The sequence below is a fragment of the Ambystoma mexicanum genome, unplaced genomic scaffold (assembly GCF_040938575.1).
Source record: "Ambystoma mexicanum isolate Mex_15411 unplaced genomic scaffold, UKY_AmexF1_1 Mex_scaf20, whole genome shotgun sequence".
NCBI classification, from domain to species: Eukaryota; Metazoa; Chordata; class Amphibia; order Caudata; family Ambystomatidae; genus Ambystoma; species Ambystoma mexicanum.
Genome location: NW_027182434.1, coordinates 1580338 through 1605258, shown reverse-complemented (window position 1 = coordinate 1605258; position 24921 = coordinate 1580338). Strand labels below are relative to the sequence as shown.

The 24921-nt window shown below is 51.5% G+C and overlaps 28 non-coding genes across 28 annotated transcripts; 12 read left to right on the top strand and 16 right to left on the bottom strand.

The window, feature by feature from the left end:
• Positions 1–245: 245 nt before the first annotated feature.
• TRNAD-GUC (transfer RNA aspartic acid (anticodon GUC)) lies at positions 246–317 on the top strand. Its single transcript has one exon. It is a non-coding gene; the product is annotated as a tRNA-Asp (tRNA).
• Positions 318–1091: 774 nt separating this feature from the next.
• Positions 1092–1173, bottom strand: TRNAL-AAG (transfer RNA leucine (anticodon AAG)). The gene has a single exon. It is a non-coding gene; the product is annotated as a tRNA-Leu (tRNA).
• Positions 1174–1714: 541 nt separating this feature from the next.
• TRNAD-GUC (transfer RNA aspartic acid (anticodon GUC)) lies at positions 1715–1786 on the top strand. Its single transcript has one exon. It is a non-coding gene; the product is annotated as a tRNA-Asp (tRNA).
• Positions 1787–2560: 774 nt separating this feature from the next.
• On the bottom strand, positions 2561–2642 carry TRNAL-AAG (transfer RNA leucine (anticodon AAG)). Its single transcript has one exon. It is a non-coding gene; the product is annotated as a tRNA-Leu (tRNA).
• Positions 2643–3183: 541 nt separating this feature from the next.
• On the top strand, positions 3184–3255 carry TRNAD-GUC (transfer RNA aspartic acid (anticodon GUC)). Its single transcript has one exon. It is a non-coding gene; the product is annotated as a tRNA-Asp (tRNA).
• A 774-nt stretch (positions 3256–4029) lies between these two features.
• On the bottom strand, positions 4030–4111 carry TRNAL-AAG (transfer RNA leucine (anticodon AAG)). Its single transcript has one exon. It is a non-coding gene; the product is annotated as a tRNA-Leu (tRNA).
• A 541-nt stretch (positions 4112–4652) lies between these two features.
• Positions 4653–4724, top strand: TRNAD-GUC (transfer RNA aspartic acid (anticodon GUC)). Its single transcript has one exon. It is a non-coding gene; the product is annotated as a tRNA-Asp (tRNA).
• A 774-nt stretch (positions 4725–5498) lies between these two features.
• TRNAL-AAG (transfer RNA leucine (anticodon AAG)) lies at positions 5499–5580 on the bottom strand. The gene has a single exon. It is a non-coding gene; the product is annotated as a tRNA-Leu (tRNA).
• Positions 5581–6121: 541 nt separating this feature from the next.
• Positions 6122–6193, top strand: TRNAD-GUC (transfer RNA aspartic acid (anticodon GUC)). The gene has a single exon. It is a non-coding gene; the product is annotated as a tRNA-Asp (tRNA).
• A 774-nt stretch (positions 6194–6967) lies between these two features.
• On the bottom strand, positions 6968–7049 carry TRNAL-AAG (transfer RNA leucine (anticodon AAG)). Its single transcript has one exon. It is a non-coding gene; the product is annotated as a tRNA-Leu (tRNA).
• A 1387-nt stretch (positions 7050–8436) lies between these two features.
• On the bottom strand, positions 8437–8518 carry TRNAL-AAG (transfer RNA leucine (anticodon AAG)). Its single transcript has one exon. It is a non-coding gene; the product is annotated as a tRNA-Leu (tRNA).
• A 541-nt stretch (positions 8519–9059) lies between these two features.
• Positions 9060–9131, top strand: TRNAD-GUC (transfer RNA aspartic acid (anticodon GUC)). The gene has a single exon. It is a non-coding gene; the product is annotated as a tRNA-Asp (tRNA).
• A 774-nt stretch (positions 9132–9905) lies between these two features.
• On the bottom strand, positions 9906–9987 carry TRNAL-AAG (transfer RNA leucine (anticodon AAG)). Its single transcript has one exon. It is a non-coding gene; the product is annotated as a tRNA-Leu (tRNA).
• Positions 9988–10528: 541 nt separating this feature from the next.
• Positions 10529–10600, top strand: TRNAD-GUC (transfer RNA aspartic acid (anticodon GUC)). The gene has a single exon. It is a non-coding gene; the product is annotated as a tRNA-Asp (tRNA).
• A 774-nt stretch (positions 10601–11374) lies between these two features.
• TRNAL-AAG (transfer RNA leucine (anticodon AAG)) lies at positions 11375–11456 on the bottom strand. The gene has a single exon. It is a non-coding gene; the product is annotated as a tRNA-Leu (tRNA).
• Positions 11457–12825: 1369 nt separating this feature from the next.
• On the bottom strand, positions 12826–12907 carry TRNAL-AAG (transfer RNA leucine (anticodon AAG)). The gene has a single exon. It is a non-coding gene; the product is annotated as a tRNA-Leu (tRNA).
• Positions 12908–13448: 541 nt separating this feature from the next.
• On the top strand, positions 13449–13520 carry TRNAD-GUC (transfer RNA aspartic acid (anticodon GUC)). The gene has a single exon. It is a non-coding gene; the product is annotated as a tRNA-Asp (tRNA).
• Positions 13521–14294: 774 nt separating this feature from the next.
• Positions 14295–14376, bottom strand: TRNAL-AAG (transfer RNA leucine (anticodon AAG)). The gene has a single exon. It is a non-coding gene; the product is annotated as a tRNA-Leu (tRNA).
• A 541-nt stretch (positions 14377–14917) lies between these two features.
• TRNAD-GUC (transfer RNA aspartic acid (anticodon GUC)) lies at positions 14918–14989 on the top strand. The gene has a single exon. It is a non-coding gene; the product is annotated as a tRNA-Asp (tRNA).
• A 774-nt stretch (positions 14990–15763) lies between these two features.
• TRNAL-AAG (transfer RNA leucine (anticodon AAG)) lies at positions 15764–15845 on the bottom strand. The gene has a single exon. It is a non-coding gene; the product is annotated as a tRNA-Leu (tRNA).
• Positions 15846–16386: 541 nt separating this feature from the next.
• TRNAD-GUC (transfer RNA aspartic acid (anticodon GUC)) lies at positions 16387–16458 on the top strand. The gene has a single exon. It is a non-coding gene; the product is annotated as a tRNA-Asp (tRNA).
• A 774-nt stretch (positions 16459–17232) lies between these two features.
• On the bottom strand, positions 17233–17314 carry TRNAL-AAG (transfer RNA leucine (anticodon AAG)). The gene has a single exon. It is a non-coding gene; the product is annotated as a tRNA-Leu (tRNA).
• A 541-nt stretch (positions 17315–17855) lies between these two features.
• Positions 17856–17927, top strand: TRNAD-GUC (transfer RNA aspartic acid (anticodon GUC)). The gene has a single exon. It is a non-coding gene; the product is annotated as a tRNA-Asp (tRNA).
• Positions 17928–18701: 774 nt separating this feature from the next.
• On the bottom strand, positions 18702–18783 carry TRNAL-AAG (transfer RNA leucine (anticodon AAG)). Its single transcript has one exon. It is a non-coding gene; the product is annotated as a tRNA-Leu (tRNA).
• Positions 18784–20120: 1337 nt separating this feature from the next.
• TRNAL-AAG (transfer RNA leucine (anticodon AAG)) lies at positions 20121–20202 on the bottom strand. The gene has a single exon. It is a non-coding gene; the product is annotated as a tRNA-Leu (tRNA).
• A 1336-nt stretch (positions 20203–21538) lies between these two features.
• TRNAL-AAG (transfer RNA leucine (anticodon AAG)) lies at positions 21539–21620 on the bottom strand. The gene has a single exon. It is a non-coding gene; the product is annotated as a tRNA-Leu (tRNA).
• A 1336-nt stretch (positions 21621–22956) lies between these two features.
• TRNAL-AAG (transfer RNA leucine (anticodon AAG)) lies at positions 22957–23038 on the bottom strand. The gene has a single exon. It is a non-coding gene; the product is annotated as a tRNA-Leu (tRNA).
• Positions 23039–23578: 540 nt separating this feature from the next.
• Positions 23579–23650, top strand: TRNAD-GUC (transfer RNA aspartic acid (anticodon GUC)). Its single transcript has one exon. It is a non-coding gene; the product is annotated as a tRNA-Asp (tRNA).
• Positions 23651–24921: the final 1271 nt, after the last annotated feature.

Genomic DNA, 24921 nt, shown 5'->3' with positions numbered 1-24921 from the left:
GACTTGAGATGGGTAGCTTGATTTGCTGAGGAAATGCGGGATGACAGATTCAACTCTGGAGTCAAACATAGCCCGGAACTATCGCCTTAAACTGAGTTTTAAGCCTGGTGCCGATAAAAAGAAAGAAATTAGCCTTAGATCGGGCAAGCCGTTTGACGGGGGAAAATGAGACCCCCCTAGGCCAGCTAGGTGGTCGCTGGATGCTGTGCAGACATCAGCAGCTGTTCATTTCATGCCCTCACGTCTCCTCGTTAGTATAGTGGTCAGTATCCCCGCCTGTCACGCGGGAGACCGGGGTTCAATTCCCCGACGGGGAGGTTAAACCGTTTCTGGATTTTTTTTAGTTCTTGACAAATATTCTTGAAGATTAGGCTGAGTCAAGTAGGGAATGGGTGCCAAGAACTGACTCTTTAAGAAAAAAGCACCGGCAACGCTAGTCATCGTACAATATTTGTGCACAATTGCTTACATTAGGCGGCCGGTCCACTTTATTGAGTCCCCCTCAGCACCATTTAGTGCTCCTGTTGTCTGCGAAGTCCAAATTGTAACCCTGAATCAGTTCCTCTTCTGACCCTTTGTATCATGTTACATGACGAGTAATGATCACCTGTTAGCTTTATCCCTAATTATAACTCTCACTCTTTCCCTGCATCTAACCCTAGCTCTAATCCCATCATTAACCTCGGTCCGGGCACACGCGTGAACCCCTACTCTCATCTCAGCCTCTCCTGGTGATACATCACACCTGGGATCGTTTGCTCCCTGTGGGCTGTGGGAAATTTGCTACCAGCACGCCCTGGAAGTGGGGCTCATTCCGCTGCAACGGGAGGTCTTCCCAGGACGCGTCACAGCTCAACGCAAGAGCTCCTGGGTTTCGAAGGCTCTTGCAGCAAGCCTTCACAAAGCAGCAGGGAGCGCCGTTCCAGATGGGAAACTTGAGACTGGATGTCCAGAAAAGCAAGACGTCAGAAGCGAAACCTTTTTCCTGCAGGGTGTGGCATACCATCCGCTTGCTCATTGCGACAGAGGTGGCACTAATGAAGGAAGAGGTCAACGTTACGTTCTTCTTTAAAATGCAAGGCCAGGAAAAGTGGCAGCGGTGGGATTTGAACCCACGCCTCCGAAGAGACTGGAGCCTTAATCCAGCGCCTTAGACCGCTCGGCCACGCTACCTCCCTGCTAGTCGCCGAAAGCGGAACTTGACCCGTTGCCCGGCCCGCTTTAGTGCTTTGCCTTTTCTCCTTGGAAAGTCTGGAGACAGGCAGTGGAAGGGCAGGCAAACTGTCAGGTGCGCAGAGGAGGGGAGACCATGAGGCAAGGTGGGAGATGGGGGCAAGAAGTGAGAAAAAAACTAATCGCAAGCTAGGGCAGGATTCGGAAAGTGAAGCCGAAAAGGGGCTTAGCATGCAGCCCAGGGGTTTCTTTGACTGTCCTAAGCCCACAGGGACTTTGCCGTCCTCAGCTCATGAGACTTGAGATGGGTAGCTTGATTTGCTGAGGAAATGCGGGATGACAGATTCAACTCTGGAGTCAAACATAGCCCGGAACTATCGCCTTAAACTGAGTTTTAAGCCTGGTGCCGATAAAAAGAAAGAAATTAGCCTTAGATCGGGCAAGCCGTTTGACGGGGGAAAATGAGACCCCCCTAGGCCAGCTAGGTGGTCGCTGGATGCTGTGCAGACATCAGCAGCTGTTCATTTCATGCCCTCACGTCTCCTCGTTAGTATAGTGGTCAGTATCCCCGCCTGTCACGCGGGAGACCGGGGTTCAATTCCCCGACGGGGAGGTTAAACCGTTTCTGGATTTTTTTTAGTTCTTGACAAATATTCTTGAAGATTAGGCTGAGTCAAGTAGGGAATGGGTGCCAAGAACTGACTCTTTAAGAAAAAAGCACCGGCAACGCTAGTCATCGTACAATATTTGTGCACAATTGCTTACATTAGGCGGCCGGTCCACTTTATTGAGTCCCCCTCAGCACCATTTAGTGCTCCTGTTGTCTGCGAAGTCCAAATTGTAACCCTGAATCAGTTCCTCTTCTGACCCTTTGTATCATGTTACATGACGAGTAATGATCACCTGTTAGCTTTATCCCTAATTATAACTCTCACTCTTTCCCTGCATCTAACCCTAGCTCTAATCCCATCATTAACCTCGGTCCGGGCACACGCGTGAACCCCTACTCTCATCTCAGCCTCTCCTGGTGATACATCACACCTGGGATCGTTTGCTCCCTGTGGGCTGTGGGAAATTTGCTACCAGCACGCCCTGGAAGTGGGGCTCATTCCGCTGCAACGGGAGGTCTTCCCAGGACGCGTCACAGCTCAACGCAAGAGCTCCTGGGTTTCGAAGGCTCTTGCAGCAAGCCTTCACAAAGCAGCAGGGAGCGCCGTTCCAGATGGGAAACTTGAGACTGGATGTCCAGAAAAGCAAGACGTCAGAAGCGAAACCTTTTTCCTGCAGGGTGTGGCATACCATCCGCTTGCTCATTGCGACAGAGGTGGCACTAATGAAGGAAGAGGTCAACGTTACGTTCTTCTTTAAAATGCAAGGCCAGGAAAAGTGGCAGCGGTGGGATTTGAACCCACGCCTCCGAAGAGACTGGAGCCTTAATCCAGCGCCTTAGACCGCTCGGCCACGCTACCTCCCTGCTAGTCGCCGAAAGCGGAACTTGACCCGTTGCCCGGCCCGCTTTAGTGCTTTGCCTTTTCTCCTTGGAAAGTCTGGAGACAGGCAGTGGAAGGGCAGGCAAACTGTCAGGTGCGCAGAGGAGGGGAGACCATGAGGCAAGGTGGGAGATGGGGGCAAGAAGTGAGAAAAAAACTAATCGCAAGCTAGGGCAGGATTCGGAAAGTGAAGCCGAAAAGGGGCTTAGCATGCAGCCCAGGGGTTTCTTTGACTGTCCTAAGCCCACAGGGACTTTGCCGTCCTCAGCTCATGAGACTTGAGATGGGTAGCTTGATTTGCTGAGGAAATGCGGGATGACAGATTCAACTCTGGAGTCAAACATAGCCCGGAACTATCGCCTTAAACTGAGTTTTAAGCCTGGTGCCGATAAAAAGAAAGAAATTAGCCTTAGATCGGGCAAGCCGTTTGACGGGGGAAAATGAGACCCCCCTAGGCCAGCTAGGTGGTCGCTGGATGCTGTGCAGACATCAGCAGCTGTTCATTTCATGCCCTCACGTCTCCTCGTTAGTATAGTGGTCAGTATCCCCGCCTGTCACGCGGGAGACCGGGGTTCAATTCCCCGACGGGGAGGTTAAACCGTTTCTGGATTTTTTTTAGTTCTTGACAAATATTCTTGAAGATTAGGCTGAGTCAAGTAGGGAATGGGTGCCAAGAACTGACTCTTTAAGAAAAAAGCACCGGCAACGCTAGTCATCGTACAATATTTGTGCACAATTGCTTACATTAGGCGGCCGGTCCACTTTATTGAGTCCCCCTCAGCACCATTTAGTGCTCCTGTTGTCTGCGAAGTCCAAATTGTAACCCTGAATCAGTTCCTCTTCTGACCCTTTGTATCATGTTACATGACGAGTAATGATCACCTGTTAGCTTTATCCCTAATTATAACTCTCACTCTTTCCCTGCATCTAACCCTAGCTCTAATCCCATCATTAACCTCGGTCCGGGCACACGCGTGAACCCCTACTCTCATCTCAGCCTCTCCTGGTGATACATCACACCTGGGATCGTTTGCTCCCTGTGGGCTGTGGGAAATTTGCTACCAGCACGCCCTGGAAGTGGGGCTCATTCCGCTGCAACGGGAGGTCTTCCCAGGACGCGTCACAGCTCAACGCAAGAGCTCCTGGGTTTCGAAGGCTCTTGCAGCAAGCCTTCACAAAGCAGCAGGGAGCGCCGTTCCAGATGGGAAACTTGAGACTGGATGTCCAGAAAAGCAAGACGTCAGAAGCGAAACCTTTTTCCTGCAGGGTGTGGCATACCATCCGCTTGCTCATTGCGACAGAGGTGGCACTAATGAAGGAAGAGGTCAACGTTACGTTCTTCTTTAAAATGCAAGGCCAGGAAAAGTGGCAGCGGTGGGATTTGAACCCACGCCTCCGAAGAGACTGGAGCCTTAATCCAGCGCCTTAGACCGCTCGGCCACGCTACCTCCCTGCTAGTCGCCGAAAGCGGAACTTGACCCGTTGCCCGGCCCGCTTTAGTGCTTTGCCTTTTCTCCTTGGAAAGTCTGGAGACAGGCAGTGGAAGGGCAGGCAAACTGTCAGGTGCGCAGAGGAGGGGAGACCATGAGGCAAGGTGGGAGATGGGGGCAAGAAGTGAGAAAAAAACTAATCGCAAGCTAGGGCAGGATTCGGAAAGTGAAGCCGAAAAGGGGCTTAGCATGCAGCCCAGGGGTTTCTTTGACTGTCCTAAGCCCACAGGGACTTTGCCGTCCTCAGCTCATGAGACTTGAGATGGGTAGCTTGATTTGCTGAGGAAATGCGGGATGACAGATTCAACTCTGGAGTCAAACATAGCCCGGAACTATCGCCTTAAACTGAGTTTTAAGCCTGGTGCCGATAAAAAGAAAGAAATTAGCCTTAGATCGGGCAAGCCGTTTGACGGGGGAAAATGAGACCCCCCTAGGCCAGCTAGGTGGTCGCTGGATGCTGTGCAGACATCAGCAGCTGTTCATTTCATGCCCTCACGTCTCCTCGTTAGTATAGTGGTCAGTATCCCCGCCTGTCACGCGGGAGACCGGGGTTCAATTCCCCGACGGGGAGGTTAAACCGTTTCTGGATTTTTTTTAGTTCTTGACAAATATTCTTGAAGATTAGGCTGAGTCAAGTAGGGAATGGGTGCCAAGAACTGACTCTTTAAGAAAAAAGCACCGGCAACGCTAGTCATCGTACAATATTTGTGCACAATTGCTTACATTAGGCGGCCGGTCCACTTTATTGAGTCCCCCTCAGCACCATTTAGTGCTCCTGTTGTCTGCGAAGTCCAAATTGTAACCCTGAATCAGTTCCTCTTCTGACCCTTTGTATCATGTTACATGACGAGTAATGATCACCTGTTAGCTTTATCCCTAATTATAACTCTCACTCTTTCCCTGCATCTAACCCTAGCTCTAATCCCATCATTAACCTCGGTCCGGGCACACGCGTGAACCCCTACTCTCATCTCAGCCTCTCCTGGTGATACATCACACCTGGGATCGTTTGCTCCCTGTGGGCTGTGGGAAATTTGCTACCAGCACGCCCTGGAAGTGGGGCTCATTCCGCTGCAACGGGAGGTCTTCCCAGGACGCGTCACAGCTCAACGCAAGAGCTCCTGGGTTTCGAAGGCTCTTGCAGCAAGCCTTCACAAAGCAGCAGGGAGCGCCGTTCCAGATGGGAAACTTGAGACTGGATGTCCAGAAAAGCAAGACGTCAGAAGCGAAACCTTTTTCCTGCAGGGTGTGGCATACCATCCGCTTGCTCATTGCGACAGAGGTGGCACTAATGAAGGAAGAGGTCAACGTTACGTTCTTCTTTAAAATGCAAGGCCAGGAAAAGTGGCAGCGGTGGGATTTGAACCCACGCCTCCGAAGAGACTGGAGCCTTAATCCAGCGCCTTAGACCGCTCGGCCACGCTACCTCCCTGCTAGTCGCCGAAAGCGGAACTTGACCCGTTGCCCGGCCCGCTTTAGTGCTTTGCCTTTTCTCCTTGGAAAGTCTGGAGACAGGCAGTGGAAGGGCAGGCAAACTGTCAGGTGCGCAGAGGAGGGGAGACCATGAGGCAAGGTGGGAGATGGGGGCAAGAAGTGAGAAAAAAACTAATCGCAAGCTAGGGCAGGATTCGGAAAGTGAAGCCGAAAAGGGGCTTAGCATGCAGCCCAGGGGTTTCTTTGACTGTCCTAAGCCCACAGGGACTTTGCCGTCCTCAGCTCATGAGACTTGAGATGGGTAGCTTGATTTGCTGAGGAAATGCGGGATGACAGATTCAACTCTGGAGTCAAACATAGCCCGGAACTATCGCCTTAAACTGAGTTTTAAGCCTGGTGCCGATAAAAAGAAAGAAATTAGCCTTAGATCGGGCAAGCCGTTTGACGGGGGAAAATGAGACCCCCCTAGGCCAGCTAGGTGGTCGCTGGATGCTGTGCAGACATCAGCAGCTGTTCATTTCATGCCCTCACGTCTCCTCGTTAGTATAGTGGTCAGTATCCCCGCCTGTCACGCGGGAGACCGGGGTTCAATTCCCCGACGGGGAGGTTAAACCGTTTCTGGATTTTTTTTAGTTCTTGACAAATATTCTTGAAGATTAGGCTGAGTCAAGTAGGGAATGGGTGCCAAGAACTGACTCTTTAAGAAAAAAGCACCGGCAACGCTAGTCATCGTACAATATTTGTGCACAATTGCTTACATTAGGCGGCCGGTCCACTTTATTGAGTCCCCCTCAGCACCATTTAGTGCTCCTGTTGTCTGCGAAGTCCAAATTGTAACCCTGAATCAGTTCCTCTTCTGACCCTTTGTATCATGTTACATGACGAGTAATGATCACCTGTTAGCTTTATCCCTAATTATAACTCTCACTCTTTCCCTGCATCTAACCCTAGCTCTAATCCCATCATTAACCTCGGTCCGGGCACACGCGTGAACCCCTACTCTCATCTCAGCCTCTCCTGGTGATACATCACACCTGGGATCGTTTGCTCCCTGTGGGCTGTGGGAAATTTGCTACCAGCACGCCCTGGAAGTGGGGCTCATTCCGCTGCAACGGGAGGTCTTCCCAGGACGCGTCACAGCTCAACGCAAGAGCTCCTGGGTTTCGAAGGCTCTTGCAGCAAGCCTTCACAAAGCAGCAGGGAGCGCCGTTCCAGATGGGAAACTTGAGACTGGATGTCCAGAAAAGCAAGACGTCAGAAGCGAAACCTTTTTCCTGCAGGGTGTGGCATACCATCCGCTTGCTCATTGCGACAGAGGTGGCACTAATGAAGGAAGAGGTCAACGTTACGTTCTTCTTTAAAATGCAAGGCCAGGAAAAGTGGCAGCGGTGGGATTTGAACCCACGCCTCCGAAGAGACTGGAGCCTTAATCCAGCGCCTTAGACCGCTCGGCCACGCTACCTCCCTGCTAGTCGCCGAAAGCGGAACTTGACCCGTTGCCCGGCCCGCTTTAGTGCTTTGCCTTTTCTCCTTGGAAAGTCTGGAGACAGGCAGTGGAAGGGCAGGCAAACTGTCAGGTGCGCAGAGGAGGGGAGACCATGAGGCAAGGTGGGAGATGGGGGCAAGAAGTGAGAAAAAAACTAATCGCAAGCTAGGGCAGGATTCGGAAAGTGAAGCCGAAAAGGGGCTTAGCATGCAGCCCAGGGGTTTCTTTGACTGTCCTAAGCCCACAGGGACTTTGCCGTCCTCAGCTCATGAGACTTGAGATGGGTAGCTTGATTTGCTGAGGAAATGCGGGATGACAGATTCAACTCTGGAGTCAAACATAGCCTGGAACTATCGCCTTAAACTGAGTTTTAAGCCTGGTGCCGATAAAAAGAAAGAAATTAGCCTTAGATCGGGCAAGCCGTTTGACGGGGGAAAATGAGACCCCCCTAGGCCAGCTAGGTGGTCGCTGGATGCTGTGCAGACATCAGCAGCTGTTCATTTCATGCCCTCACGTCTCCTCGTTAGTATAGTGGTCAGTATCCCCGCCTGTCACGCGGGAGACCGGGGTTCAATTCCCTGACGGGGAGGTTAAACCGTTTCTGGATTTTTTTTAGTTCTTGACAAATATTCTTGAAGATTAGGCTGAGTCAAGTAGGGAATGGGTGCCAAGAACTGACTCTTTAAGAAAAAAGCACCGGCAACGCTAGTCATCGTACAATATTTGTGCACAATTGCTTACATTAGGCGGCCGGTCCACTTTATTGAGTCCCCCTCAGCACCATTTAGTGCTCCTGTTGTCTGCGAAGTCCAAATTGTAACCCTGAATCAGTTCCTCTTCTGACCCTTTGTATCATGTTACATGACGAGTAATGATCACCTGTTAGCTTTATCCCTAATTATAACTCTCACTCTTTCCCTGCATCTAACCCTAGCTCTAATCCCATCATTAACCTCGGTCCGGGCACACGCGTGAACCCCTACTCTCATCTCAGCCTCTCCTGGTGATACATCACACCTGGGATCGTTTGCTCCCTGTGGGCTGTGGGAAATTTGCTACCAGCACGCCCTGGAAGTGGGGCTCATTCCGCTGCAACGGGAGGTCTTCCCAGGACGCGTCACAGCTCAACGCAAGAGCTCCTGGGTTTCGAAGGCTCTTGCAGCAAGCCTTCACAAAGCAGCAGGGAGCGCCGTTCCAGATGGGAAACTTGAGACTGGATGTCCAGAAAAGCAAGACGTCAGAAGCGAAACCTTTTTCCTGCAGGGTGTGGCATACCATCCGCTTGCTCATTGCGACAGAGGTGGCACTAATGAAGGAAGAGGTCAACGTTACGTTCTTCTTTAAAATGCAAGGCCAGGAAAAGTGGCAGCGGTGGGATTTGAACCCACGCCTCCGAAGAGACTGGAGCCTTAATCCAGCGCCTTAGACCGCTCGGCCACGCTACCTCCCTGCTAGTCGCCGAAAGCGGAACTTGACCCGTTGCCCGGCCCGCTTTAGTGCTTTGCCTTTTCTCCTTGGAAAGTCTGGAGACAGGCAGTGGAAGGGCAGGCAAACTGTCAGGTGCGCAGAGGAGGGGAGACCATGAGGCAAGGTGGGAGATGGGGGCAAGAAGTGAGAAAAAAACTAATCGCAAGCTAGGGCAGGATTCGGAAAGTGAAGCCGAAAAGGGGCTTAGCATGCAGCCCAGGGGTTTCTTTGACTGTCCTAAGCCCACAGGGACTTTGCCGTCCTCAGCTCATGAGACTTGAGATGGGTAGCTTGATTTGCTGAGGAAATGCGGGATGACAGATTCAACTCTGGAGTCAAACATAGCCCGGAACTATCGCCTTAAACTGAGTTTTAAGCCTGGTGCCGATAAAAAGAAAGAAATTAGCCTTAGATCGGGCAAGCCGTTTGACGGGGGAAAATGAGACCCCCCTAGGCCAGCTAGGTGGTCGCTGGATGCTGTGCAGACATCAGCAGCTGTTCATTTCATGCCCTCACGTCTCCTCGTTAGTATAGTGGTCAGTATCCCCGCCTGTCACGCGGGAGACCGGGGTTCAATTCCCCGACGGGGAGGTTAAACCGTTTCTGGATTTTTTTTAGTTCTTGACAAATATTCTTGAAGATTAGGCTGAGTCAAGTAGGGAATGGGTGCCAAGAACTGACTCTTTAAGAAAAAAGCACCGGCAACGCTAGTCATCGTACAATATTTGTGCACAATTGCTTACATTAGGCGGCCGGTCCACTTTATTGAGTCCCCCTCAGCACCATTTAGTGCTCCTGTTGTCTGCGAAGTCCAAATTGTAACCCTGAATCAGTTCCTCTTCTGACCCTTTGTATCATGTTACATGACGAGTAATGATCACCTGTTAGCTTTATCCCTAATTATAACTCTCACTCTTTCCCTGCATCTAACCCTAGCTCTAATCCCATCATTAACCTCGGTCCGGGCACACGCGTGAACCCCTACTCTCATCTCAGCCTCTCCTGGTGATACATCACACCTGGGATCGTTTGCTCCCTGTGGGCTGTGGGAAATTTGCTACCAGCACGCCCTGGAAGTGGGGCTCATTCCGCTGCAACGGGAGGTCTTCCCAGGACGCGTCACAGCTCAACGCAAGACCTCCTGGGTTTCGAAGGCTCTTGCAGCAAGCCTTCACAAAGCAGCAGGGAGCGCCGTTCCAGATGGGAAACTTGAGACTGGATGTCCAGAAAAGCAAGACGTCAGAAGCGAAACCTTTTTCCTGCAGGGTGTGGCATACCATCCGCTTGCTCATTGCGACAGAGGTGGCACTAATGAAGGAAGAGGTCAACGTTACGTTCTTCTTTAAAATGCAAGGCCAGGAAAAGTGGCAGCGGTGGGATTTGAACCCACGCCTCCGAAGAGACTGGAGCCTTAATCCAGCGCCTTAGACCGCTCGGCCACGCTACCTCCCTGCTAGTCGCCGAAAGCGGAACTTGACCCGTTGCCCGGCCCGCTTTAGTGCTTTGCCTTTTCTCCTTGGAAAGTCTGGAGACAGGCAGTGGAAGGGCAGGCAAACTGTCAGGTGCGCAGAGGAGGGGAGACCATGAGGCAAGGTGGGAGATGGGGGCAAGAAGTGAGAAAAAAACTAATCGCAAGCTAGGGCAGGATTCGGAAAGTGAAGCCGAAAAGGGGCTTAGCATGCAGCCCAGGGGTTTCTTTGACTGTCCTAAGCCCACAGGGACTTTGCCGTCCTCAGCTCATGAGACTTGAGATGGGTAGCTTGATTTGCTGAGGAAATGCGGGATGACAGATTCAACTCTGGAGTCAAACATAGCCCGGAACTATCGCCTTAAACTGAGTTTTAAGCCTGGTGCCGATAAAAAGAAAGAAATTAGCCTTAGATCGGGCAAGCCGTTTGACGGGGGAAAATGAGACCCCCCTAGGCCAGCTAGGTGGTCGCTGGATGCTGTGCAGACATCAGCAGCTGTTCATTTCATGCCCTCACGTCTCCTCGTTAGTATAGTGGTCAGTATCCCCGCCTGTCACGCGGGAGACCGGGGTTCAATTCCCCGACGGGGAGGTTAAACCGTTTCTGGATTTTTTTTAGTTCTTGACAAATATTCTTGAAGATTAGGCTGAGTCAAGTAGGGAATGGGTGCCAAGAACTGACTCTTTAAGAAAAAAGCACCGGCAACGCTAGTCATCGTACAATATTTGTGCACAATTGCTTACATTAGGCGGCCGGTCCACTTTATTGAGTCCCCCTCAGCACCATTTAGTGCTCCTGTTGTCTGCGAAGTCCAAATTGTAACCCTGAATCAGTTCCTCTTCTGACCCTTTGTATCATGTTACATGACGAGTAATGATCACCTGTTAGCTTTATCCCTAATTATAACTCTCACTCTTTCCCTGCATCTAACCCTAGCTCTAATCCCATCATTAACCTCGGTCCGGGCACACGCGTGAACCCCTACTCTCATCTCAGCCTCTCCTGGTGATACATCACACCTGGGATCGTTTGCTCCCTGTGGGCTGTGGGAAATTTGCTACCAGCACGCCCTGGAAGTGGGGCTCATTCCGCTGCAACGGGAGGTCTTCCCAGGACGCGTCACAGCTCAACGCAAGAGCTCCTGGGTTTCGAAGGCTCTTGCAGCAAGCCTTCACAAAGCAGCAGGGAGCGCCGTTCCAGATGGGAAACTTGAGACTGGATGTCCAGAAAAGCAAGACGTCAGAAGCGAAACCTTTTTCCTGCAGGGTGTGGCATACCATCCGCTTGCTCATTGCGACAGAGGTGGCACTAATGAAGGAAGAGGTCAACGTTACGTTCTTCTTTAAAATGCAAGGCCAGGAAAAGTGGCAGCGGTGGGATTTGAACCCACGCCTCCGAAGAGACTGGAGCCTTAATCCAGCGCCTTAGACCGCTCGGCCACGCTACCTCCCTGCTAGTCGCCGAAAGCGGAACTTGACCCGTTGCCCGGCCCGCTTTAGTGCTTTGCCTTTTCTCCTTGGAAAGTCTGGAGACAGGCAGTGGAAGGGCAGGCAAACTGTCAGGTGCGCAGAGGAGGGGAGACCATGAGGCAAGGTGGGAGATGGGGGCAAGAAGTGAGAAAAAAACTAATCGCAAGCTAGGGCAGGATTCGGAAAGTGAAGCCGAAAAGGGGCTTAGCATGCAGCCCAGGGGTTTCTTTGACTGTCCTAAGCCCACAGGGACTTTGCCGTCCTCAGCTCATGAGACTTGAGATGGGTAGCTTGATTTGCTGAGGAAATGCGGGATGACAGATTCAACTCTGGAGTCAAACATAGCCCGGAACTATCGCCTTAAACTGAGTTTTAAGCCTGGTGCCGATAAAAAGAAAGAAATTAGCCTTAGATCGGGCAAGCCGTTTGACGGGGGAAAATGAGACCCCCCTAGGCCAGCTAGGTGGTCGCTGGATGCTGTGCAGACATCAGCAGCTGTTCATTTCATGCCCTCACGTCTCCTCGTTAGTATAGTGGTCAGTATCCCCGCCTGTCACGCGGGAGACCGGGGAGGTTAAACCGTTTCTGGATTTTTTTTAGTTCTTGACAAATATTCTTGAAGATTAGGCTGAGTCAAGTAGGGAATGGGTGCCAAGAACTGACTCTTTAAGAAAAAAGCACCGGCAACGCTAGTCATCGTACAATATTTGTGCACAATTGCTTACATTAGGCGGCCGGTCCACTTTATTGAGTCCCCCTCAGCACCATTTAGTGCTCCTGTTGTCTGCGAAGTCCAAATTGTAACCCTGAATCAGTTCCTCTTCTGACCCTTTGTATCATGTTACATGACGAGTAATGATCACCTGTTAGCTTTATCCCTAATTATAACTCTCACTCTTTCCCTGCATCTAACCCTAGCTCTAATCCCATCATTAACCTCGGTCCGGGCACACGCGTGAACCCCTACTCTCATCTCAGCCTCTCCTGGTGATACATCACACCTGGGATCGTTTGCTCCCTGTGGGCTGTGGGAAATTTGCTACCAGCACGCCCTGGAAGTGGGGCTCATTCCGCTGCAACGGGAGGTCTTCCCAGGACGCGTCACAGCTCAACGCAAGAGCTCCTGGGTTTCGAAGGCTCTTGCAGCAAGCCTTCACAAAGCAGCAGGGAGCGCCGTTCCAGATGGGAAACTTGAGACTGGATGTCCAGAAAAGCAAGACGTCAGAAGCGAAACCTTTTTCCTGCAGGGTGTGGCATACCATCCGCTTGCTCATTGCGACAGAGGTGGCACTAATGAAGGAAGAGGTCAACGTTACGTTCTTCTTTAAAATGCAAGGCCAGGAAAAGTGGCAGCGGTGGGATTTGAACCCACGCCTCCGAAGAGACTGGAGCCTTAATCCAGCGCCTTAGACCGCTCGGCCACGCTACCTCCCTGCTAGTCGCCGAAAGCGGAACTTGACCCGTTGCCCGGCCCGCTTTAGTGCTTTGCCTTTTCTCCTTGGAAAGTCTGGAGACAGGCAGTGGAAGGGCAGGCAAACTGTCAGGTGCGCAGAGGAGGGGAGACCATGAGGCAAGGTGGGAGATGGGGGCAAGAAGTGAGAAAAAAACTAATCGCAAGCTAGGGCAGGATTCGGAAAGTGAAGCCGAAAAGGGGCTTAGCATGCAGCCCAGGGGTTTCTTTGACTGTCCTAAGCCCACAGGGACTTTGCCGTCCTCAGCTCATGAGACTTGAGATGGGTAGCTTGATTTGCTGAGGAAATGCGGGATGACAGATTCAACTCTGGAGTCAAACATAGCCCGGAACTATCGCCTTAAACTGAGTTTTAAGCCTGGTGCCGATAAAAAGAAAGAAATTAGCCTTAGATCGGGCAAGCCGTTTGACGGGGGAAAATGAGACCCCCCTAGGCCAGCTAGGTGGTCGCTGGATGCTGTGCAGACATCAGCAGCTGTTCATTTCATGCCCTCACGTCTCCTCGTTAGTATAGTGGTCAGTATCCCCGCCTGTCACGCGGGAGACCGGGGTTCAATTCCCCGACGGGGAGGTTAAACCGTTTCTGGATTTTTTTTAGTTCTTGACAAATATTCTTGAAGATTAGGCTGAGTCAAGTAGGGAATGGGTGCCAAGAACTGACTCTTTAAGAAAAAAGCACCGGCAACGCTAGTCATCGTACAATATTTGTGCACAATTGCTTACATTAGGCGGCCGGTCCACTTTATTGAGTCCCCCTCAGCACCATTTAGTGCTCCTGTTGTCTGCGAAGTCCAAATTGTAACCCTGAATCAGTTCCTCTTCTGACCCTTTGTATCATGTTACATGACGAGTAATGATCACCTGTTAGCTTTATCCCTAATTATAACTCTCACTCTTTCCCTGCATCTAACCCTAGCTCTAATCCCATCATTAACCTCGGTCCGGGCACACGCGTGAACCCCTACTCTCATCTCAGCCTCTCCTGGTGATACATCACACCTGGGATCGTTTGCTCCCTGTGGGCTGTGGGAAATTTGCTACCAGCACGCCCTGGAAGTGGGGCTCATTCCGCTGCAACGGGAGGTCTTCCCAGGACGCGTCACAGCTCAACGCAAGAGCTCCTGGGTTTCGAAGGCTCTTGCAGCAAGCCTTCACAAAGCAGCAGGGAGCGCCGTTCCAGATGGGAAACTTGAGACTGGATGTCCAGAAAAGCAAGACGTCAGAAGCGAAACCTTTTTCCTGCAGGGTGTGGCATACCATCCGCTTGCTCATTGCGACAGAGGTGGCACTAATGAAGGAAGAGGTCAACGTTACGTTCTTCTTTAAAATGCAAGGCCAGGAAAAGTGGCAGCGGTGGGATTTGAACCCACGCCTCCGAAGAGACTGGAGCCTTAATCCAGCGCCTTAGACCGCTCGGCCACGCTACCTCCCTGCTAGTCGCCGAAAGCGGAACTTGACCCGTTGCCCGGCCCGCTTTAGTGCTTTGCCTTTTCTCCTTGGAAAGTCTGGAGACAGGCAGTGGAAGGGCAGGCAAACTGTCAGGTGCGCAGAGGAGGGGAGACCATGAGGCAAGGTGGGAGATGGGGGCAAGAAGTGAGAAAAAAACTAATCGCAAGCTAGGGCAGGATTCGGAAAGTGAAGCCGAAAAGGGGCTTAGCATGCAGCCCAGGGGTTTCTTTGACTGTCCTAAGCCCACAGGGACTTTGCCGTCCTCAGCTCATGAGACTTGAGATGGGTAGCTTGATTTGCTGAGGAAATGCGGGATGACAGATTCAACTCTGGAGTCAAACATAGCCCGGAACTATCGCCTTAAACTGAGTTTTAAGCCTGGTGCCGATAAAAAGAAAGAAATTAGCCTTAGATCGGGCAAGCCGTTTGACGGGGGAAAATGAGACCCCCCTAGGCCAGCTAGGTGGTCGCTGGATGCTGTGCAGACATCAGCAGCTGTTCATTTCATGCCCTCACGTCTCCTCGTTAGTATAGTGGTCAGTATCCCCGCCTGTCACGCGGGAGACCGGGGTTCAATTCCCCGACGGGGAGGTTAAACCGTTTCTGGATTTTTTTTAGTTCTTGACAAATATTCTTGAAGATTAGGCTGAGTCAAGTAGGGAATGGGTGCCAAGAACTGACTCTTTAAGAAAAAAGCACCGGCAACGCTAGTCATCGTACAATATTTGTGCACAATTGCTTACATTAGGCGGCCGGTCCACTTTATTGAGTCCCCCTCAGCACCATTTAGTGCTCCTGTTGTCTGCGAAGTCCAAATTGTAACCCTGAATCAGTTCCTCTTCTGACCCTTTGTATCATGTTACATGACGAGTAATGATCACCTGTTAGCTTTATCCCTAATTATAACTCTCACTCTTTCCCTGCATCTAACCCTAGCTCTAATCCCATCATTAACCTCGGTCCGGGCACACGCGTGAACCCCTACTCTCATCTCAGCCTCTCCTGGTGATACATCACACCTGGGATCGTTTGCTCCCTGTGGGCTGTGGGAAATTTGCTACCAGCACGCCCTGGAAGTGGGGCTCATTCCGCTGCAACGGGAGGTCTTCCCAGGACGCGTCACAGCTCAACGCAAGAGCTCCTGGGTTTCGAAGGCTCTTGCAGCAAGCCTTCACAAAGCAGCAGGGAGCGCCGTTCCAGATGGGAAACTTGAGACTGGATGTCCAGAAAAGCAAGACGTCAGAAGCGAAACCTTTTTCCTGCAGGGTGTGGCATACCATCCGCTTGCTCATTGCGACAGAGGTGGCACTAATGAAGGAAGAGGTCAACGTTACGTTCTTCTTTAAAATGCAAGGCCAGGAAAAGTGGCAGCGGTGGGATTTGAACCCACGCCTCCGAAGAGACTGGAGCCTTAATCCAGCGCCTTAGACCGCTCGGCCACGCTACCTCCCTGCTAGTCGCCGAAAGCGGAACTTGACCCGTTGCCCGGCCCGCTTTAGTGCTTTGCCTTTTCTCCTTGGAAAGTCTGGAGACAGGCAGTGGAAGGGCAGGCAAACTGTCAGGTGCGCAGAGGAGGGGAGACCATGAGGCAAGGTGGGAGATGGGGGCAAGAAGTGAGAAAAAAACTAATCGCAAGCTAGGGCAGGATTCGGAAAGTGAAGCCGAAAAGGGGCTTAGCATGCAGCCCAGGGGTTTCTTTGACTGTCCTAAGCCCACAGGGACTTTGCCGTCCTCAGCTCATGAGACTTGAGATGGGTAGCTTGATTTGCTGAGGAAATGCGGGATGACAGATTCAACTCTGGAGTCAAACATAGCCCGGAACTATCGCCTTAAACTGAGTTTTAAGCCTGGTGCCGATAAAAAGAAAGAAATTAGCCTTAGATCGGGCAAGCCGTTTGACGGGGGAAAATGAGACCCCCCTAGGCCAGCTAGGTGGTCGCTGGATGCTGTGCAGACATCAGCAGCTGTTCATTTCATGCCCTCACGTCTCCTCGTTAGTATAGTGGTCAGTATCCCCGCCTGTCACGCGGGAGACCGGGGTTCAATTCCCCGACGGGGAGGTTAAACCGTTTCTGGATTTTTTTTAGTTCTTGACAAATATTCTTGAAGATTAGGCTGAGTCAAGTAGGGAATGGGTGCCAAGAACTGACTCTTTAAGAAAAAAGCACCGGCAACGCTAGTCATCGTACAATATTTGTGCACAATTGCTTACATTAGGCGGCCGGTCCACTTTATTGAGTCCCCCTCAGCACCATTTAGTGCTCCTGTTGTCTGCGAAGTCCAAATTGTAACCCTGAATCAGTTCCTCTTCTGACCCTTTGTATCATGTTACATGACGAGTAATGATCACCTGTTAGCTTTATCCCTAATTATAACTCTCACTCTTTCCCTGCATCTAACCCTAGCTCTAATCCCATCATTAACCTCGGTCCGGGCACACGCGTGAACCCCTACTCTCATCTCAGCCTCTCCTGGTGATACATCACACCTGGGATCGTTTGCTCCCTGTGGGCTGTGGGAAATTTGCTACCAGCACGCCCTGGAAGTGGGGCTCATTCCGCTGCAACGGGAGGTCTTCCCAGGACGCGTCACAGCTCAACGCAAGAGCTCCTGGGTTTCGAAGGCTCTTGCAGCAAGCCTTCACAAAGCAGCAGGGAGCGCCGTTCCAGATGGGAAACTTGAGACTGGATGTCCAGAAAAGCAAGACGTCAGAAGCGAAACCTTTTTCCTGCAGGGTGTGGCATACCATCCGCTTGCTCATTGCGACAGAGGTGGCACTAATGAAGGAAGAGGTCAACGTTACGTTCTTCTTTAAAATGCAAGGCCAGGAAAAGTGGCAGCGGTGGGATTTGAACCCACGCCTCCGAAGAGACTGGAGCCTTAATCCAGCGCCTTAGACCGCTCGGCCACGCTACCTCCCTGCTAGTCGCCGAAAGCGGAACTTGACCCGTTGCCCGGCCCGCTTTAGTGCTTTGCCTTTTCTCCTTGGAAAGTCTGGAGACAGGCAGTGGAAGGGCAGGCAAACTGTCAGGTGCGCAGAGGAGGGGAGACCATGAGGCAAGGTGGGAGATGGGGGCAAGAAGTGAGAAAAAAACTAATCGCAAGCTAGGGCAGGATTCGGAAAGTGAAGCCGAAAAGGGGCTTAGCATGCAGCCCAGGGGTTTCTTTGACTGTCCTAAGCCCACAGGGACTTTGCCGTCCTCAGCTCATGAGACTTGAGATGGGTAGCTTGATTTGCTGAGGAAATGCGGGATGACAGATTCAACTCTGGAGTCAAACATAGCCCGGAACTATCGCCTTAAACTGAGTTTTAAGCCTGGTGCCGATAAAAAGAAAGAAATTAGCCTTAGATCGGGCAAGCCGTTTGACGGGGGAAAATGAGACCCCCCTAGGCCAGCTAGGTGGTCGCTGGATGCTGTGCAGACATCAGCAGCTGTTCATTTCATGCCCTCACGTCTCCTCGTTAGTATAGTGGTCAGTATCCCCGCCTGTCACGCGGGAGACCGGGGTTCAATTCCCCGACGGGGAGGTTAAACCGTTTCTGGATTTTTTTTAGTTCTTGACAAATATTCTTGAAGATTAGGCTGAGTCAAGTAGGGAATGGGTGCCAAGAACTGACTCTTTAAGAAAAAAGCACCGGCAACGCTAGTCATCGTACAATATTTGTGCACAATTGCTTACATTAGGCGGCCGGTCCACTTTATTGAGTCCCCCTCAGCACCATTTAGTGCTCCTGTTGTCTGCGAAGTCCAAATTGTAACCCTGAATCAGTTCCTCTTCTGACCCTTTGTATCATGTTACATGACGAGTAATGATCACCTGTTAGCTTTATCCCTAATTATAACTCTCACTCTTTCCCTGCATCTAACCCTAGCTCTAATCCCATCATTAACCTCGGTCCGGGCACACGCGTGAACCCCTACTCTCATCTCAGCCTCTCCTGGTGATACATCACACCTGGGATCGTTTGCTCCCTGTGGGCTGTGGGAAATTTGCTACCAGCACGCCCTGGAAGTGGGGCTCATTCCGCTGCAACGGGAGGTCTTCCCAGGACGCGTCACAGCTCAACGCAAGAGCTCCTGGGTTTCGAAGGCTCTTGCAGCAAGCCTTCACAAAGCAGCAGGGAGCGCCGTTCCAGATGGGAAACTTGAGACTGGATGTCCAGAAAAGCAAGACGTCAGAAGCGAAACCTTTTTCCTGCAGGGTGTGGCATACCATCCGCTTGCTCATTGCGACAGAGGTGGCACTAATGAAGGAAGAGGTCAACGTTACGTTCTTCTTTAAAATGCAAGGCCAGGAAAAGTGGCAGCGGTGGGATTTGAACCCACGCCTCCGAAGAGACTGGAGCCTTAATCCAGCGCCTTAGACCGCTCGGCCACGCTACCTCCCTGCTAGTCGCCGAAAGCGGAACTTGACCCGTTGCCCGGCCCGCTTTAGTGCTTTGCCTTTTCTCCTTGGAAAGTCTGGAGACAGGCAGTGGAAGGGCAGGCAAACTGTCAGGTGCGCAGAGGAGGGGAGACCATGAGGCAAGGTGGGAGATGGGGGCAAGAAGTGAGAAAAAAACTAATCGCAAGCTAGGGCAGGATTCGGAAAGTGAAGCCGAAAAGGGGCTTAGCATGCAGCCCAGGGGTTTCTTTGACTGTCCTAAGCCCACAGGGACTTTGCCGTCCTCAGCTCATGAGACTTGAGATGGGTAGCTTGATTTGCTGAGGAAATGCGGGATGACAGATTCAACTCTGGAGTCAAACATAGCCCGGAACTATCGCCTTAAACTGAGTTTTAAGCCTGGTGCCGATAAAAAGAAAGAAATTAGCCTTAGATCGGGCAAGCCGTTTGACGGGGGAAAATGAGACCCCCCTAGGCCAGCTAGGTGGTCGCTGGATGCTGTGCAGACATCAGCAGCTGTTCATTTCATGCCCTCACGTCTCCTCGTTAGTATAGTGGTCAGTATCCCCGCCTGTCACGCGGGAGATAGTTCTTGACAAATATTCTTGAAGATTAGGCTGAGTCAAGTAGGGAATGGGTGCCAAGAACTGACTCTTTAAGAAAAAAGCACCGGCAACGCTAGTCATCGTACAATATTTATGCACAATTGCTTACATTAGGCGGCCGGTCCACTTTATTGAGTCCCCCTCAGCACCATTTAGTGCTCCTGTTGTCTGCGAAGTCCAAATTGTAACCCTGAATCAGTTCCTCTTCTGACCCTTTGTATCATGTTACATGACGAGTAATGATCACCTGTTAGCTTTATCCCTAATTATAACTCTCACTCTTTCCCTGCATCTAACCCTAGCTCTAATCCCATCATTAACCTCGGTCCGGGCACACGCGTGAACCCTTACTCTCATCTCAGCCTCTCCTGGTGATACATCACACCTGGGATCGTTTGCTCCCTGTGGGCTGTGGGAAATTTGCTACCAGCACGCCCTGGAAGTGGGGCTCATTCCGCTGCAACGGGAGGTCTTCCCAGGACGCGTCACAGCTCAACGCAAGAGCTCCTGGGTTTCGAAGGCTCTTGCAGCAAGCCTTCACAAAGCAGCAGGGAGCGCCGTTCCAGATGGGAAACTTGAGACTGGATGTCCAGAAAAGCAAGACGTCAGAAGCGAAACCTTTTTCCTGCAGGGTGTGGCATACCATCCGCTTGCTCATTGCGACAGAGGTGGCACTAATGAAGGAAGAGGTCAACGTTACGTTCTTCTTTAAAATGCAAGGCCAGGAAAAGTGGCAGCGGTGGGATTTGAACCCACGCCTCCGAAGAGACTGGAGCCTTAATCCAGCGCCTTAGACCGCTCGGCCACGCTACCTCCCTGCTAGTCGCCGAAAGCGGAACTTGACCCGTTGCCCGGCCCGCTTTAGTGCTTTGCCTTTTCTCCTTGGAAAGTCTGGAGACAGGCAGTGGAAGGGCAGGCAAACTGTCAGGTGCGCAGAGGAGGGGAGACCATGAGGCAAGGTGGGAGATGGGGGCAAGAAGTGAGAAAAAAACTAATCGCAAGCTAGGGCAGGATTCGGAAAGTGAAGCCGAAAAGGGGCTTAGCATGCAGCCCAGGGGTTTCTTTGACTGTCCTAAGCCCACAGGGACTTTGCCGTCCTCAGCTCATGAGACTTGAGATGGGTAGCTTGATTTGCTGAGGAAATGCGGGATGACAGATTCAACTCTGGAGTCAAACATAGCCCGGAACTATCGCCTTAAACTGAGTTTTAAGCCTGGTGCCGATAAAAAGAAAGAAATTAGCCTTAGATCGGGCAAGCCGTTTGACGGGGGAAAATGAGACCCCCTAGGCCAGCTAGGTGGTCGCTGGATGCTGTGCAGACATCAGCAGCTGTTCATTTCATGCCCTCACGTCTCCTCGTTAGTATAGTGGTCAGTATCCCCGCCTGTCACGCGGGAGATAGTTCTTGACAAATATTCTTGAAGATTAGGCTGAGTCAAGTAGGGAATGGGTGCCAAGAACTGACTCTTTAAGAAAAAAGCACCGGCAACGCTAGTCATCGTACAATATTTATGCACAATTGCTTACATTAGGCGGCCGGTCCACTTTATTGAGTCCCCCTCAGCACCATTTAGTGCTCCTGTTGTCTGCGAAGTCCAAATTGTAACCCTGAATCAGTTCCTCTTCTGACCCTTTGTATCATGTTACATGACGAGTAATGATCACCTGTTAGCTTTATCCCTAATTATAACTCTCACTCTTTCCCTGCATCTAACCCTAGCTCTAATCCCATCATTAACCTCGGTCCGGGCACACGCGTGAACCCTTACTCTCATCTCAGCCTCTCCTGGTGATACATCACACCTGGGATCGTTTGCTCCCTGTGGGCTGTGGGAAATTTGCTACCAGCACGCCCTGGAAGTGGGGCTCATTCCGCTGCAACGGGAGGTCTTCCCAGGACGCGTCACAGCTCAACGCAAGAGCTCCTGGGTTTCGAAGGCTCTTGCAGCAAGCCTTCACAAAGCAGCAGGGAGCGCCGTTCCAGATGGGAAACTTGAGACTGGATGTCCAGAAAAGCAAGACGTCAGAAGCGAAACCTTTTTCCTGCAGGGTGTGGCATACCATCCGCTTGCTCATTGCGACAGAGGTGGCACTAATGAAGGAAGAGGTCAACGTTACGTTCTTCTTTAAAATGCAAGGCCAGGAAAAGTGGCAGCGGTGGGATTTGAACCCACGCCTCCGAAGAGACTGGAGCCTTAATCCAGCGCCTTAGACCGCTCGGCCACGCTACCTCCCTGCTAGTCGCCGAAAGCGGAACTTGACCCGTTGCCCGGCCCGCTTTAGTGCTTTGCCTTTTCTCCTTGGAAAGTCTGGAGACAGGCAGTGGAAGGGCAGGCAAACTGTCAGGTGCGCAGAGGAGGGGAGACCATGAGGCAAGGTGGGAGATGGGGGCAAGAAGTGAGAAAAAAACTAATCGCAAGCTAGGGCAGGATTCGGAAAGTGAAGCCGAAAAGGGGCTTAGCATGCAGCCCAGGGGTTTCTTTGACTGTCCTAAGCCCACAGGGACTTTGCCGTCCTCAGCTCATGAGACTTGAGATGGGTAGCTTGATTTGCTGAGGAAATGCGGGATGACAGATTCAACTCTGGAGTCAAACATAGCCCGGAACTATCGCCTTAAACTGAGTTTTAAGCCTGGTGCCGATAAAAAGAAAGAAATTAGCCTTAGATCGGGCAAGCCGTTTGACGGGGGAAAATGAGACCCCCTAGGCCAGCTAGGTGGTCGCTGGATGCTGTGCAGACATCAGCAGCTGTTCATTTCATGCCCTCACGTCTCCTCGTTAGTATAGTGGTCAGTATCCCCGCCTGTCACGCGGGAGATAGTTCTTGACAAATATTCTTGAAGATTAGGCTGAGTCAAGTAGGGAATGGGTGCCAAGAACTGACTCTTTAAGAAAAAAGCACCGGCAACGCTAGTCATCGTACAATATTTATGCACAATTGCTTACATTAGGCGGCCGGTCCACTTTATTGAGTCCCCCTCAGCACCATTTAGTGCTCCTGTTGTCTGCGAAGTCCAAATTGTAACCCTGAATCAGTTCCTCTTCTGACCCTTTGTATCATGTTACATGACGAGTAATGATCACCTGTTAGCTTTATCCCTAATTATAACTCTCACTCTTTCCCTGCATCTAACCCTAGCTCTAATCCCATCATTAACCTCGGTCCGGGCACACGCGTGAACCCTTACTCTCATCTCAGCCTCTCCTGGTGATACATCACACCTGGGATCGTTTGCTCCCTGTGGGCTGTGGGAAATTTGCTACCAGCACGCCCTGGAAGTGGGGCTCATTCCGCTGCAACGGGAGGTCTTCCCAGGACGCGTCACAGCTCAACGCAAGAGCTCCTGGGTTTCGAAGGCTCTTGCAGCAAGCCTTCACAAAGCAGCAGGGAGCGCCGTTCCAGATGGGAAACTTGAGACTGGATGTCCAGAAAAGCAAGACGTCAGAAGCGAAACCTTTTTCCTGCAGGGTGTGGCATACCATCCGCTTGCTCATTGCGACAGAGGTGGCACTAATGAAGGAAGAGGTCAACGTTACGTTCTTCTTTAAAATGCAAGGCCAGGAAAAGTGGCAGCGGTGGGATTTGAACCCACGCCTCCGAAGAGACTGGAGCCTTAATCCAGCGCCTTAGACCGCTCGGCCACGCTACCTCCCTGCTAGTCGCCGAAAGCGGAACTTGACCCGTTGCCCGGCCCGCTTTAGTGCTTTGCCTTTTCTCCTTGGAAAGTCTGGAGACAGGCAGTGGAAGGGCAGGCAAACTGTCAGGTGCGCAGAGGAGGGGAGACCATGAGGCAAGGTGGGAGATGGGGGCAAGAAGTGAGAAAAAAACTAATCGCAAGCTAGGGCAGGATTCGGAAAGTGAAGCCGAAAAGGGGCTTAGCATGCAGCCCAGGGGTTTCTTTGACTGTCCTAAGCCCACAGGGACTTTGCCGTCCTCAGCTCATGAGACTTGAGATGGGTAGCTTGATTTGCTGAGGAAATGCGGGATGACAGATTCAACTCTGGAGTCAAACATAGCCCGGAACTATCGCCTTAAACTGAGTTTTAAGCCTGGTGCCGATAAAAAGAAAGAAATTAGCCTTAGATCGGGCAAGCCGTTTGACGGGGGAAAATGAGACCCCCTAGGCCAGCTAGGTGGTCGCTGGATGCTGTGCAGACATCAGCAGCTGTTCATTTCATGCCCTCACGTCTCCTCGTTAGTATAGTGGTCAGTATCCCCGCCTGTCACGCGGGAGACCGGGGTTCAATTCCCCGACGGGGAGGTTAAACCTTTTCTGGATTTTTTTTAGTTCTTGACAAATATTCTTGAAGATTAGGCTGAGTCAAGTAGGGAATGGGTGCCAAGAACTGACTCTTTAAGAAAAAAGCACCGGCAACGCTAGTCATCGTACAATATTTGTGCACAATTGCTTACATTAGGCGGCCGGTCCACTTTATTGAGTCCCCCTCAGCACCATTTAGTGCTCCTGTTGTCTGCGAAGTCCAAATTGTAACCCTGAATCAGTTCCTCTTCTGACCCTTTGTATCATGTTACATGACGAGTAATGATCACCTGTTAGCTTTATCCCTAATTATAACTCTCACTCTTTCCCTGCATCTAACCCTAGCTCTAATCCCATCATTAACCTCGGTCCGGGCACACGCGTGAACCCTTACTCTCATCTCAGCCTCTCCTGGTGATACATCACACCTGGGATCGTTTGCTCCCTGTGGGCTGTGGGAAATTTGCTACCAGCACGCCCTGGAAGTGGGGCTCATTCCGCTGCAACGGGAGGTCTTCCCAGGACGCGTCACAGCTCAACGCAAGAGCTCCTGGGTTTCGAAGGCTCTTGCAGCAAGCCTTCACAAAGCAGCAGGGAGCGCCGTTCCAGATGGGAAACTTGAGACTGGATGTCCAGAAAAGCAAGACGTCAGAAGCGAAACCTTTTTCCTGCAGGGTGTGGCATACCATCCGCTTGCTCATTGCGACAGAGGTGGCACTAATGAAGGAAGAGGTCAACGTTACGTTCTTCTTTAAAATGCAAGGCCAGGAAAAGTGGCAGCGGTGGGATTTGAACCCACGCCTCCGAAGAGACTGGAGCCTTAATCCAGCGCCTTAGACCGCTCGGCCAGGCTACCTCCCTGCTAGTCGCCGAAAGCGGAACTTGACCCGTTGCCCGGCCCGCTTTAGTGCTTTGCCTTTTCTCCTTGGAAAGTCTGGAGACAGGCAGTGGAAGGGCAGGCAAACTGTCAGGTGCGCAGAGGAGGGGAGACCATGAGGCAAGGTGGGAGATGGGGGCAAGAAGTGAGAAAAAAACTAATCGCAAGCTAGGGCAGGATTCGGAAAGTGAAGCCGAAAAGGGGCTTAGCATGCAGCCCAGGGGTTTCTTTGACTGTCCTAAGCCCACAGGGACTTTGCCGTCCTCAGCTCATGAGACTTGAGATGGGTAGCTTGATTTGCTGAGGAAATGCGGGATGACAGATTCAACTCTGGAGTCAAACATAGCCCGGAACTATCGCCTTAAACTGAGTTTTAAGCCTGGTGCCGATAAAA